Source organism: Stegostoma tigrinum, chromosome 44, assembly GCF_030684315.1.
Source record: "Stegostoma tigrinum isolate sSteTig4 chromosome 44, sSteTig4.hap1, whole genome shotgun sequence".
Classification (NCBI taxonomy): domain Eukaryota; kingdom Metazoa; phylum Chordata; class Chondrichthyes; order Orectolobiformes; family Stegostomatidae; genus Stegostoma; species Stegostoma tigrinum.
In genome coordinates this window covers 4,209,458-4,219,002 of record NC_081397.1, presented here as the reverse complement: position 1 = coordinate 4,219,002, position 9,545 = coordinate 4,209,458, and the positions used below count along the sequence as shown (strand labels likewise).

At 42.8% G+C, this 9,545-nt stretch overlaps 1 pseudogene; it reads left to right on the top strand.

Moving 5' to 3' along the window:
- Positions 1–525: 525 nt before the first annotated feature.
- Positions 526–1,403, top strand: LOC132206896 (NACHT, LRR and PYD domains-containing protein 10-like; annotated as a pseudogene).
- Positions 1,404–9,545: the final 8,142 nt, after the last annotated feature.

Sequence of the window (9,545 nt, the reverse complement as noted above, 5' to 3'; positions counted from 1 at the left end):
TAGCTCATGGTTAATCAACTCCCGTGATGCCACATTCCCAAGCTACCCCTGTATCACTGATGTAATTACGAAAAGGAAATCTTATCAGTCTCCATCTTGGAGTTAATCAATGATCAAGTTTCCATCGCCGTCTGGGGGAGAGAATTCATTGGGGTCACCGTTGGAGTGAAAATGTTCCTGTTCTTCCTGATCTGAATGTTTGTCTTTAATTCTGAGGCTGTGCTCCCTTACTTGAAGTCCAACAGCCAGGCAAAATACACTTTCTACATCAACTGTGTCTGCCTCTTCAAGAATGTTCCAAGTTTCTGAGAACGTTGGCCATTCTGAAATGTTCTTGATGTGTAAAAATTAAAATCAGCTAAATATTGAAACATTTCTTGATCATTCTCCACTTTCAAGTATTTTCCAAAATTGAACTGGAGATAAATTAACTGAAGCTCTGAACAAAATCTTCAACAATTACTCAACAGTAAATACTAAACCATGAAATGTTACTGAGGAATTTGTGATGAGAGTACAGCTGACATGGAGAATCACTTTCTCTCTGTTCCAGTTGAAGGTGTTGAACAGAAATACAAAGACACACTCTGGATACGAGCAGAAAAACTGAAAGTGAGAACGATCCTCATAAGGTAAAGATTTTCCAGCTGGGTGATCGATGCGCTGCATTAATGCTCATCTCAAATGTACGAGGCCAGGCAGTTATACAACATGAACTGCTGATAGGAGGCTGAGACCATGAAGAGTGGGGAGAGAAACATCTCCAGGGAGTACTGGAAAATATACAATCTGCTCAATTGTTTTTGGCAGGGAAATTCCATATCTGGGAGTCTGGCAGCAGTGATTGGTGTCCCAGGGAATGGAAAAACAACAATGGTATGAAGATTGTTTATGACTGGGAAACTGGAAAAATATACCCACAGTTTGTTTTCAGTTTTAAATTCAGGGATTTGAGCGCTATGAACTATAAAATAAACCTGAGGAGTCTGATAGTTGGCCACGATCCTTAATTTGGGAATATTCTGGGAGGGCACTGGAAGAATCCAGAGAGGTTGCTGTTTACATTTGACAGTATGATGAGTTTAAGGGGACTATAGAATTTGCCGAGTCGGAGAAACACAGAACCTAAGTTTGTGTGAACAGATCCCGAATGCTGGTGTGAAGTGTGTGTTCTTGTTTCTGGTTTATTACAGCACAAGCTGTTCCCAGGATGTTCAGTGCCAGTGACTACCCGCTCCACTGCAATACATTTATTGGAAAAGGCTGAGATCCTGGGGTTTCTAGGTGACACATGGAATGAATATTTCAACATGTTTTTGGAAGTTCAGACGGTGGCAGCAGCCATTTACAAACACATGGAAGAGAACAAGACCCTCCACACCACGAGCGATATTAGAACATAGAACATAGAACATAGAACAGTACAGCACAGAACAGGCCCTTCAGCCCACAATGTTGTGCCGACCATTGATCCTCATGTATGCACCCTCAAATTTCTGTGACCATATGCATGTCCAGCAGTCTCTTAAATGACCCCAATGACCTTGCTTCCACAACTGCTGCTGGCAACGCATCCCATGCTCTCACAACTCTCTGTGTAAAGAACCCGCCTCTGACATCCCCTCTGTACTTTCCACCAACCAGCTTAAAACTATGACCCCTCGTGCTAGCCATTTCTGCCCTGGGAAATAGTCTCTGGCTATCAACTCTATCTATGCCTCTCATTATCTTGTATACCTCAATTAGGTCCCCTCTCCTCCTCCTTTTCTCCAATGAAAAGAGACCGAGCTCAGTTAACCTCTCTTCATAAGATAAGCCCTCCAGTCCAGGCAGCATCCTGGTAAACCTCCTCTGAACCATCTCCAAAACATCCACATCTTTCCTATAATAGGGCGACCAGAACTGGACGCAGTATTCCAAGTGCGGTCTAACCAAAGTTTTATAGAGCTGCAACAAGATCTCACGACTCTTCAACTCAATCCCCCTGTTAATGAAAGCCAAAACACCATGTGCTTTCTTAACAACCCTGTCCACTTAGGTGGCCATTTTAAGGGATCTATGTATCTGCACACCAAGATCCCTCTGTTCCTCCACACTGCCAAGAATCCTATACTTAATCCTGTACTCAGCTTTCAAATTCGACCTTCCAAAATGCATCACCTCGCATTTATCCAGGTTGAACTCCATCTGCCACCTCTCAGCCCATCTCTGCATCCTGTCAATGTCCGGCTGCAGTCTACAACAGCCCTATATACTGTCAACGACACCTCCAACCTTTGTGTCATCTGCAAACTTGCTGACCCATCCTTCAATCCCCTCATCCAAGTCATTAATAAAAAGTACAAACAGTAGAGGCCCAAGGACAGAGCCCTGTGGAACCCCACTCACCACTGACTTCCAGGCAGAATATTTTCCTTCAACTACCACTCGCTGTCTTCTGTTGTTCCTCTGTCCTACAGGGCCTTTGGTCTGTCACTGCATCCCTTCTTCACACAATGTGACAGGGAGTTCCCAAGGCCATCACCCAACTCTATTCCCACTATATTTACGACATTTCTAGACACCATGGCCGAGAGATTGAAAACCCCCTACAATATGTCACTGAAACTTGGTGAGATGGTCTTCAGAGCAGTCATTGAGAAGAAGATTGTGTCTAGTGATGGAAATCGAGTACGATCTGCAACTTTCCCAGTTCCTGTCTGGATTTATGATGAACCTTTTCGAGAAAGATGATTCTTTCCACAGTGTGGTTTACACCTTCCCACATCTCACCATCCAAGAGTTTGTAGCTTCTCTTGATGTATTCCCGTCTCCATATCCTGTGAATACCCAGAGCCTCAGTGAGGAATACAGTTGATTTGTGATAATTCTGCATTTTATTGCTGGTCTCTCCTTCTCACGAGCAGCCTGGAGATTTTTATGGTTGCTCCAACCTGTTGAGAGGTTCACTGCGTGAAGGAGAAGGTTTGAAAGTCAGATTGGAAACACAGCAAGTCAAAACTGATGAAAGGAACCTTCTGATTATGTAGCACTTTTTGTCTGAGATTCAGAAAAAAAGCATTGGCTCAATTGTACTTGGTTCTGCAGAAATCCTTCCGTTTTGTGGGTTGGACCTAAAACCAGTTGAGTGTGTAGTCCTGTCTCATCTCATATACTATGTGATGAAATAAGGGAACATGATTTGGAATCCTGCAGTATTGAGATTGAAAGCCTTCCACAACTGATACCTGCAGTTCACACATGTCTGGTGTTGAGGTAATTCTTTACCGTCTCTAACTGGTAAACAAATTGTAGAACTATCACAAAAAGAAACAAATGATTCACATTCTAGAGAAATTAAACTTTTACTTCTCTCTGAACTAATTTCTAACAGGACAGAATATTGAGAAATTGAGTTTACAGCTACTACAGTAAAACACAAGTGGTAGGACATCAGCCTTCGACTGAAATGCGTGAACTGAACAGCCTGCAGTCGGTTCATTCTCCACTAACATGACGAGGCTTGATAGTGTCTGCACAGAGATTAATTCTGATTGTCAGCATGAGACCGAGTGGAGGGACATTTAAAGGCTTTAAAGATGGTGATTTATTTAACAAACACATTTGCTCAGTGATCCAAGTGCATGTAGAGTGGGACCTGTCAAAAACCATCATCAATTAAAGAAACTTTGAGTATTAATTTGCTGTTTATTTTTCAGCATTTCCTGGCACATCCAAGAAGGAGCAAAGACAAGATCCTAGTTTGATTCAATTTGTTTCTCATCCTCTGAATGTTTCAGTTTCGACTGTGGGACAATAAACTGGGAGGTTCGGGAGTAATGCTCCTGTCTCTGGGTCTCAGGAAAACAAATAGTTCAGCAATATTCTTTATTCTCTTGATGACTTCGAGAATCGGTGCTTAAATGTAATTCAATATCTGAGATTCCCAGTGGGTTTGAGAAAATGCCTGCTGTGAGCAGATGTCCCGATTCGAAGGGAAAGCAAATTGCAACTGGGAAGAATGCAGAAAATTCTGAATGAACTCAGTTGGTCTGCAATATGCATGGCGTCAGACAAAAATTGGGATCGAGTTTTGACTGTAGCCTGAAGCTTCTTCAGAACGGTTTCTTAGCGACTGAAAGGAATATATTAAAAATGTTACTGCAAAATATCGATCAAAATGATGATGAAACCTGACACGGGAGCAGGAAACATTTGGACGGTGTTGGCGCTGATGGGAAGAGATGTCATGGGCTGGCATGTGGTGGTGCATGAGTGTGAATCACAAGATACGACTGGAGCAGGTATTGTGCGTGCACTGAATGTCTTGGATATATACTGCAAGTCTATTTCGTTGTACCTCGGTTGAACGCAGACCACAGGAAGGCAGAATTGCTGACAATTCCGGACAAATGTAAACAATTGAATTGAATACCCTTTATTGCCGCACAGAAGCACAGAGATGCAGTGAAAATATTGTACAATGGCTGGCTTTTAATGGCACCAAAAAGCAACACCTCAAATTGATCTAAATTAAACTCCTTCTGCAACTCCCGAGACCATCGGCTCAAGAGATCAAGTTCCCATTTACACTGTGGCGTTTGTCACTGAGTATGCACACTAACAATTGTAATATTATCTGCAAACTTATTAATCATTTCTGCCATTTTCACATCCAAATCATTTACAGAAATGAAAAAGAAGTACAGTGAATCCAGTCCTTGAGATATACCGCTGGTCGCAAGTCTCCAGTCTGAAAAACAACTCTCCACGATCACCCCCTCTCTCCATCCGTCAAGTTAATTTGTCTTGTTTCGAATCACACAGTTCTCTTCCCAGTAAAATGACAACAATCCATCATAGTAAATGGCCCCATTGTGCTCGAGAATCATAAGTCTGTTTTCATTGACGGGAAATTTTTGACTGGTGTTTAACTCGAAGGTCAAAATGCCTCAGACAAAAAGAGGGGGCGAGAAGGTAAAATCTCATGGTGACAGAAGCTGATAGAGGCATTATATCACCGGTAGTGGCCTGAACCAAGTAGCAAATCTCTCCAGGCACTGAGCTTGTTGCCCCCACCCCACCCCTAATCTATTGTAGCTATTAAAGCAATATTAACAAGCTTAAATCGTGCAGAATTAAAATGATCACTTTGGCTTCTCTAAAATTCATTTCTTTTATAACTTCATTTCCTGACAGGGAATCTACTGACTATTGTCATCTATCTCGGAGCAACTGTGGTGTCTCCAAGAGTGTGACATGCTATCTCGTGGCCATGACAGTGGCAGATCTGTTGGTAATTGTCTTCGACCTGATATTGAGACACATTCCAATTGTTCACGCTGAGCATTTCCGTTCCCTGTACTACGTACACACATGCAACAACCAAGCAATCCTGCTTTACGCTTCCACTGACTGTTCTGTCTGGTTCACTGTCACTTTCACCTTTGATCGCTATGTGGCAATTTCTTCCCAGAAGCTGAAAACTAAATATTGCACCAGGAAAACTGCAGCAGTGGTTCTAGGAACAGTGTCTCTGCTGAGCTTTGCAAAGAACATCACCCAATATTTCATGTTAACGGGTAGATACAATTTGGTTAACTCTCCATAGTTTTGTTTCGTACCATTTGCTGTTCAGTATTCTCTTGTTTGGATGACAGTCGATATTCTCAATTACATTCTAACACCCTGCCTCCCATTTGTCCTATTCTGCTGCTCAGCGTTATGACAGTGAGACAGATTTTAATGACAAGCAAAGTATGTAAGAGACTTCGGGCTCACAAAAATTTGGAAAATGTAAAAGGCTCAGAGTTAGAGAACCGGAGGAAACCTATCATTTTACTGCTGCTTATATCAGCGAACTTCATCCTATTATGGGCAGTAATAATTCCTTTTTTTTGTGGAGAAGTGTGTGTTTCCTTTCGAATCTGAATGTCACTCATGAGTACTTTATACAGGAGTTGGGCTTCATGCTTCAGCTCCTCAGTTGTGCACAAATACTTATACTTATGCTATGACACAGGCAAAGTTCAGAGAAGCGTTGAGGAAACTTCTATCATATTTCTTTTTTTCCAATTATTAAACTCATGAAATACAATAAAAACAAAATAACTGAAAAATAACGTAGTTCTGCGATTATTTTGACTTTATTGCGGCAATTTAATCTGCTTCTGCAGTGAGTAACATTTCGATGTGCACTTGTGATGCCATGACAAGCAATGCTGTGCACCAAGTGGTGGAAAATGTGATTACATATTTGTGTGGTTGTTTTCCGTGAGACTGGATATGATGAGCTGAAAGAAATTTTACTGTGCCGTACGTATATATGACTCTATTGTGTAACTGACAGGGTGACATTTGCGAGAACAAGGGAGTGAAGGAAATGTTTAAATCACCAAGCCCTTGTTTCCAGTCCTGTGGAGAACCCTTATCTATGTGGGAATTCGTCAGGACCACTGAGTTTTTCTGTAGTTCCAGAAAATAAAACAGGCGGAAAAGTTAACTACGAACCACAGACTGCAGAGAAAATTGGAATACTCTCATAGGAATGAAAACATAAGAATGAGATTTTACAAGAAAACATTTGGAGGAGCAGTAGTAATAATTCTTTGCACTGTGAGAGGAAGACAATACACCAGGAAGTACGATGTTGGAAACATGACATATCAGACAACCAGAGAGTGTGTAGAAATAGATTACAAAGGTTTAAATTTAAATCTTTCCTACTGACAGGTCATAACTGATTTCGTCACTGTGTTGGCTGTGTGCAGAGGGTGGGAATTTGGGTGAGCTCGGACGATTTGGTCGGCACGGTGACTTGGTGGTTACCACTGCAGCCTCACAGCGCCAGGGACGCGGGTTCGATTCCAGTCTCGGACGAATGCCTGCATGGAGTTTGCTCATTCTCCCTGTGACTACGTGGGTTTCCTCCGGGCGCTCCGGTTTCCTCCCACAGTCCAAAGATGTGCAGGCTAGGGGGATCGGCCATATAAAATTGCCCGTAGTGTTCAGGGGTGTGTGGGTTATAAAGGGATGGGTCTGAGTGGGATGCTGCGTGTGGACTTGTTGGGCCGAAGGGCCTGTTTCCACGCTGCAGGGAACCTAATCTAAACGGCAGAATTACAGAGTATGGTTAACAAGAGCACATGATGTACCAATGACGATGAAGGGGGTTTGAATTATTCCAGATACACGTTGTGAGAACACAAGGTTTATGTGTGTTCTACCTGCTGCTCAGAATGGAATGTAATGTGACAGCCCCTGTTGACTTTTCATTTTTTTTCAGTGTTTAGTTCAACTTTGAAATGACTCGTGGAATGTGAGCAGCTAATGCTAAAACTGGGATTAAAAAACAGATATACTAGAGAGGGTTTGTTTGTTTTTGAGATCAGACCTGGAGTCGAATTACACAATGAAGTTTAACATGTAAGAGGACCATTCAAAACCCTGATGACAGTGGGAATGAGGCAGTTCTTGAATCCCATTTGTTCGTGTGTTCAAACTTTTATATTTTGTGTTGTACGGAAGGTGGAGAATGTTGGTGAAGAGAAGATAAAAGGGTTGGGAGGGGTTTGGATTGTGTTAGTTACTTTCCAGAGGCAACAGAAAGTATTGATGGAGCCAATGGATGGAAGGCTGGTTTGTGTGATGGACTGGGCTGTGTTCACAATTCTCTGTAGTTTGTGGCTGTGGGAAGAGCAGTTCCTGCACCAAGCTGTGATGCACCCAGATGGGATGTGTTATCTGGTGCATCTGTAAAAACTGGTAAGAGTCTTTGCCGAATGTCCCTAGTTTCATGAGGAGGTTGAGACATTTTTGTGCTTTCTTGACGGTCGTGCTGAGGTGGGCGGACAAAGACAGGTTACTGGTGACTATCCCTCTCAGGAACTTGAAGCTCACTCCCTCAACATCATTGATGCAGAAAGGAGTGTGCGCTCCACCCTGCTCCCTGAAGTCAATGACCAGCTCCTTCATTTTGCTGACGTTAAAGGAGATATTGTTATCTTTACAGCAGGCCATTAAACACTCAATCTCCCTGATATATTCTGTGTGACCGTTGTTAGACATCCGACCGATAATGATGGTGTTGTTCGCAAGCTGGTAAATGGGTTTGGGGCGGAATTTGGCTGCACAGTGGTGAGTGTATAAGGAATATAGAAGGAGGCTGAGTAGCGGCCTGGAGAAACACCACAGTTGAGGATGATAGTGGAGGAGAAGTTGAATAGCCTATCCATGGGAACCATCATTAACATTGTTTTGTTGTACTTTTTTTTAAAGCGTTCAGAGCTATTATTGAAACAGCATGAAGATTCCAAAGCTCCGTACCGAATCGGATACACTAACTTCAAGAAGCTGGAGAAATAGAAAGCTCAGTGAGAAGTATGGCTGTCTTTGCGTGTGTGAACTGAGAAGAGAAACCCGATGAAAGTTTCAGAAAAACAGCCAAGGAGTCCACAATGATACTTTTGAAACGACATGAAAGCAACCTGGCTAGTGTTGTTATTTTATTTGTCACTTAAGGGTGCTTGTTTACCTGGCAGCCCTTTATGTGAATAGTGATTGGAACAAATGTTTCAGATTTAAAAGGGAAAAATTGTATCAGCTTGTAACAGTGTGGAGGTGTTCATGCAGCTCAGCACTATTTTACCTCTGACTCCAGCATTTGCAGTTCCTACTATCTCTGACAAAGTATCAGCTTGCTGTGTTATTTCATTTTCTCATGCTGATGTTATTTTGCGTTTATTAAATTGTTAAGTCTTTTGCTTATGATCTAAAACTGGTATGCAGAAGTCAATTATTCACAAATTCTCGGATGGACCATTCAAAGTGCCTTTAAAGTAAGTGTTCAAGGTCTTCGAGGCAGGAGCTGATAGGTGGGGGCGTCATTTCCTACAGACTCAGGGGGTGGTCATGGGAAACCACATGGGCCCAAGCTATGCCTGCCTCTTCATAGGAGACATGGAACAGTCCCTGTTCTGCAGTTACATTATCCCCCGCCTCTTCCTTCTATACAGTGATGACTCTATCAGTGCTGCCTCCTGCTTCCACGAGAATCTTGAACAGTTCATTAACGTTACTAACACCTTTCACGCCAACCTCAAGCTCATCTGGACCATGTCTGATACCTCTCTCTTTTTCCTGGGCCTACTTGTCTCTATCTCTGGTGACTACCTCGAAACTAGCATCTATTTCGAGCCCACCAATTCCCACAGCTACCTGGACTAAATCTCCTCTCTCCCACCTTCCTGCAAGAATGTGATCCTCAACTCCCAGTCCCTCTGCTTGAGCTACATCTGCTTCCAAAATGAGCCATTCGACTCCAGAACGTCCCAGATGCCTTCGCATTTTAAAAACTGCGACATCCCCCCTTCAGTGGTCGAAAACACTATCTACCACATTTCTTTCATTTCCCCCACCTCTGCCCTCACACCCCCTCCCCACCACAGAAACAAGGACAGAATCCCCCTTGTGTTCACAGAGCACCCCACTGACCTTGGGATTCAATGGATCATTCTCCGCCACCTGTAATGTGACCCCACAACCAATGATATATTTTCCTCCCTCTC